The sequence below is a fragment of the Tupaia chinensis genome, unplaced genomic scaffold, assembly GCF_000334495.1.
Source record: "Tupaia chinensis unplaced genomic scaffold, TupChi_1.0 Scaffold139757_1, whole genome shotgun sequence".
Lineage (NCBI taxonomy): Eukaryota > Metazoa > Chordata > Mammalia > Scandentia > Tupaiidae > Tupaia > Tupaia belangeri.
The window spans coordinates 1,155,870-1,161,140 of NW_006199637.1; the positions used below are offsets into that span (position 1 = coordinate 1,155,870).

Consider the following 5,271-nt stretch of genomic DNA (forward strand, 5'->3'; position numbering starts at 1 on the left):
CACGTCGGGCGGTGTGGCGCCCCCCCCCCCCCCCGCCTGTCTATTCTGGACCGCTGAGCACATGTCTTTGTGCTGCTAGTGCATTGCCTCAGAGATATAACTATGTGGAAAATCATGTGCATTCCTTAAGCTGAGCCAGTTTTAGGTCAGAAGTTGGCAAGGAGGAACCAGGGCTTGGGCTCTCCAAAATAAGCACTTGAACTAGATCAGGGTCTATGGTGCCTGTAGCAGGAGTACCAGGCCTCTGCTCCCAGCCATGGGTCATCTGTCCTCCATCCTGAGACCCAGAGCCACCCTGGTACTGCAGGGACAAGTATGAAAGGATATGCCAGGTGCCAGCCCAGTCTGCTGTGGTCTCAAAGACTGAGAGCAAGCAGAGTTAACCTGTTGTTGGCCAGCAAGGCCCCTGTGAGAGGATTCCACAGTCCGCTAACACATGAGGTATCAGGAGGGGCTGCAGCATTTGTGAACACAGTTCTGTCTTGCACAAAGGTGTCAGGACAAGGGAGTGAGTGGAGGCGGAAATCTAGCCTGTGTTCTGCCTGCTAAGCTGTGTGCTCACCCAGGGATATACGCCTTAAAGAAAGAGAGGGCTTTGTCTTTAACTCAAGCTTTGAATCAAATTCTGCACCAGTCCAAAGGAGACACCTTTTCTAGTTTGCACAGGATTCTTTAGAGGCCAATGATGAGAGGCCAGTCCAATGCTGTGTTTGGGGTTCCCTATTATGTATCTGTTGCAGGGACATAGGTATGGGAACTTCCCTGGGATGCAAATCCTATAAGTTAAAACCTTGTCTAGACTGGCTTTAGCAAAGAAGGTAAGAAAGATTAGCTCCTTCCTGGTATAAATGGTTTTTAAAAGTTTTTTGTTATTTTTTTTTCTTCTGAGAGAGAAAAAAGAGAGAGAGAGAGACCTAGAGACACACACCCTCAACAGTGTCTCTATGTTGCAGTCCACCCCCAGGTTCAGCTAGCCCAGATCATGGGCACATGCCTGGCATGTACAAGGAGGCCCTAGGATGTGAACTCAGGACCTTTCCATGTGAGTCCAGCTGTACCTCTACTGTATCACCACCTGCATTTTAACAGGCACTTGCAGAACCCATTCCTGTTTTTCTTACCATATCCCACCAAATGATCTCACTACTTTCAGCTATTCCTTCCCTATCCCATTGCTCAGTCTAGTAAACAAAGGCAGAGACCTGCAGTGGGGGAAGGTTTGGGCAGTCATACAGCTTCTTAAGGGTAGCATGTGGCTTCCGTTTCTGCCCTGTTTATCAAACAGATGAATCAGCATTCTTTTCCATGTGGGTATAAACGGGTGTCCAGCTTTGAACCATGTCACTGGATTCAGTCAGACCCACACAGCTGGAGTTTCTTTTTTCCAAAACTAGAGGACACCAGGGATGCCAGAGCCATCAGACCAACCAACCAATGCAGCCGTTAACAGAATACACTCTAACTCTGGCCTTTGTAGAGCTGAGCACCTCTCAAAGTATGCTTTGTATTGCTAACTAGTATAGGGCAGAAAGAAGCCCTTCTTTTTTAAAAAAAGAAATTAACTTTATTTATTTATTTGCTTTAATTTGACCAGGCATGGACAGAGTAAGAGAGAGACAGAGAAAGAGAGAAAGCAAGCCACCAGGTCCAGGACTTGAATGGTGGTTGGCCATGTGGGAGTCCAGTGCCCTTAATCACCATTCCACCTGCTGGTCCAAAAATAAGCTCTTTCTAGTTGGCCCCTTATTAGTTAGTTCAGGAGCTCTTCCTGTAAAAGAACTGCCCCAAGTTCAAAAGCCACAGGTCACTGGACTGCATACCCTAGAGATCACGTAGTCCAGGGGGTCAGCTAACGTTTCCTGTAAAGGGTCAGATGATAATATTTTTTTCAGCTTTGTAGATCATGTATTCTGTTTGACCATTCGCCTCTGCCCTGGTAGAGCTAAGCAGTCACTGCATGGAAATAAGTGGGTGTGGCTGTGTTCTAATAAAACTTTATTTATACAAATAAGCCTTTGTTCTTGGGCAGTTGTGCCGAAGAGAAAAGTTGAGGTGATTCCTCGCAGTCATAGGGCCATTTGGTTGTCCTCAAGACCAAACCTGACTTGTATGGCTCAGTGGCAGGAACAGATACTGCTGTAGGCCTGAGAGTCACCAATGCAGAGGCCAAAATGGCCAGGTGGATAACTGGAGAGTCTAACACAATTAACCTCCTCTGAGAGGCCAAAAAGCAAGTTGAAAAATCACAGGTGAGGCCCAGCAGGTGGCACGGTGGCTAAGGAGCTATAGACTCCCATATGGCTGACCACAGTTCGAGTCCCAGACCTGGTGGCTTGTTTTCTCACTTTCTTTCTCTCTCTGTCTCTCTCTGGTCTAATTAAAAAAAATATAATAATAAAAAATAAAATAATTCTTTTTATAAAAAAAGAAAATCACAGGTTAAAATCTACAGGCTCATATCTAATGGGATTGAGAAACCACCTACATATCAAGCTCGGCTTCCAGACGTAACCATCAGATATATCCTCCTGAGTGGATGTTGCTCATGTTCGTTCATCAGTTAGACTCAGGCACAGTCTTAAGTGTCTCTGATGGAGGGCTAGAAATAAAGGGAAACAGGAACTGGAAAGCTACTGGCACTTGTCTGTGAACAATATGAGAAGAAAACAGAAAATTCATATTTTCCAGTCAGCAGCTAGTCAAACATCTAACAGCACATAAATGGTCAGAGAGGACAAACCTCTCGTCTAGGCTGAGAACAGGTTGTTTTGGCTGTCAAGCATTTTCAAAACAAGTTTTCTCGGTCTCATGACAGGTTGTGGCAAGAACAAGAAAATAAAAAGAGTGGAAGGTCCCATGATCGCTGTTCTGGGCTTCCATGTGGGCTGGCCCTGCCTGCACAATCAGGTTTGCTTTCAGAATGTTCAGATAAAGCTGGTCTTAGGGTTAATCCTGCCTTGCCAGTGACACCGCTGAATAAAGTGATTCCTCTAAGAATCCTCTGGCAGCTGGATAATCATTCTAGTCTGGGAGGAATAGGTCAAAGTCACTCTTAAGCCCAAGGGTGCTATTCTGCTTAGACCTACGCCCTGCTTTGTTTTAATTTTCACCTCATGTTGCATGGACAGATTCCCCTGAAAAAAAGGATAAAAGCTATCTGCTCTGTGGTGGATTTTTCCATCTGAACAGCAGAGTACTTGGTCAGGGTGGGGCAAAGAAAGCAGCAAGGAGCCAATGGTGGGGAGGGACTTGATCAGGCTGTCTCGGAAAGTGCCCAGGGCTCCCTAGCAGTGATCTAGCTCTTAGGAGTTTAGCGAACTGCCTAGAGGAGAGCAGTCCAAGCCTAACACCATGTGGCAGTGCCAAAGGAAACATGGCCAAATGGGGATCTGGGACTACTCCCCAAGTCACCCAGAGAAAGTATTCAGAACTCAACAGAGGAAGTGTGCTGAGATTCTCGGGTCCTCTGAACTGTGACAGAAGAATCCCAGGTGGTGGCAGAGGACCTGGACTTCAGTTCAGACTCAAATGCTGAACAGCTCTGTGACCTCGGGCAGAGCACGTCCCTTCTAAGGGGCTCCTTCATTGCACTTCTAAGGTGAGGCAGCCGATCGACCTTCCAGCTTTGTTACTGTGCGCCTCAGAGCAGAGCATGCTCAGTTGTTACCATCACTTCTGGGAGGCTGTCTCCAACCACTCGCCCTATGCATCTCTGTACAAGGGACAAAGTTCCCAAGGTCAGCAATGTCCCTGGAAGGACACTGTAAAACAGGGCAGTCTCGCCTGAGACTTGCTCTGACTCTCTGAGACAAGTCAGATGACAGAGGCGGTCGTCATTCTGCCAAATCTGTGACAATGTTCTGAAGAAATAAAAGAACATCCTTCATGGTGCTTTCAAGTTGGAGGAAGGAAAGGCTGATGTGTGCTTGCGCCCCGATCCAGAGGGCCAGGCATGTGTGAAGGTTGATACAAGTCCGTCTTCCTTGCTTCACTCTCACTGCGACCGCTAAACACACACAGAGGGGCAGCCCATCAGCACTTAGAGTCCTTACCTGGAAGTGATCTCCACCCAGGAAGTGACTGGCTCAAAGCCAGCTGTGCAGACCTTTTATTACCTGAGAGGGAAGACGACATGAGCGAGCCCCTTATCCCAATCATGGACAGCCCGTTCTGGCTGATCCCTGACCATCCTCCTAATACAGAATGCCCAGTTAAACTTAAGACAGGTTTACATCCTTATAAACTCACTAAAAGTTGAAAATATCATTAAGTCGAAAACGCATTTTTTTTTTTTTGGAGAGGTTTTGGCTATAGTGCGTGTGCACTCGCCAGAAAGACAGAGACAGACAGAGAGAAAGCGAAAAATCATCCCCCAGGGAGGATGGCCATGCTGCAATCACTTCTCTTCCATTTTCCTCTTGAGATCCTGGGCACGCACGCACACGCGCCCAGCGTGAGTTTAAGCCACTGGGTCCAGGACTTGAACTGTGCTCAACTACATGGGAATCCTGCGACATAACCATTACGCCAACTGCTGGTCCCCTCGAAAATGCATTTTATACATCTAATCTACTGAACGTCGTATTGTAATTTAGCCCAGCCTACCTTAGACGTGCCCAGGACACTGATATTAGACTACAGTTGGGCAAAATCATCAAACACAAAGCCTATTTTATAATAAAGTATTGAATATTTCATGTAATTTACCAAATGTACTATTGTACTGAAACTGAAAAATGAAATGTGAACTATATTATTTTAAGGTGAGGTCATTGTTGATTTTTTTTTCAAAGCAGTCACATCATCCTAGAGTCAAGAAATTGTAAGTACAACTATTGTAAGTCGGGTCTGTCTGTACTGAATTATTTGTTGTTTATGTGAAATTTAAATTCAACTGGACATTGAGGTGGTAAAGAAGGGGTGAGAAGACCAAGATAAATATTCTTTTATTGTGTTCCTTGAGCATTACCCTAGTTTTCTTAATATTTTCAAGGCCAAGAAGGATCTATTATAATTATACCAGAGCAGGTAATTGTATCTACATATATTCTATAAAGAAAAACTTTATTGCCTAAAGGAAAAAAGATAAAATATCATAGCATAGCAATCAATGGCAACATATACTATTATCTGAATGACAGCAACCCTCTGGGCATTACACAAACATTTCCCCCATTTAACACTCACAGTCCCCTGTGAGGGAGATTGTTACCCTCAAGGACTGTTGAGAAAAATCAAGATTTTATATATATATATATATATATATATATA

The 5,271-nt window shown here is 45.1% G+C and overlaps 1 protein-coding gene across 5 annotated transcripts in view; it reads right to left on the minus strand.

Moving 5' to 3' along the window:
* The window catches only part of BABAM2 (BRISC and BRCA1 A complex member 2), a 444,577-nt gene that overhangs the window by 15,916 nt on the left and 423,390 nt on the right, over nt 1–5,271 (minus strand). For 4 of the 5 annotated variants that reach the window (XR_003546792.1, XR_003546791.1, XR_003546790.1 and 1 more), the window contains one exon: nt 2,486–2,644. The exons of the other annotated variant lie outside the window; for it this stretch is intronic. The gene's annotated coding sequence lies outside the window, so the exon portion shown is untranslated. The remainder of the gene's footprint in view (nt 1–2,485; nt 2,645–5,271) is intronic. 5 annotated transcript variants of the gene reach the window in all.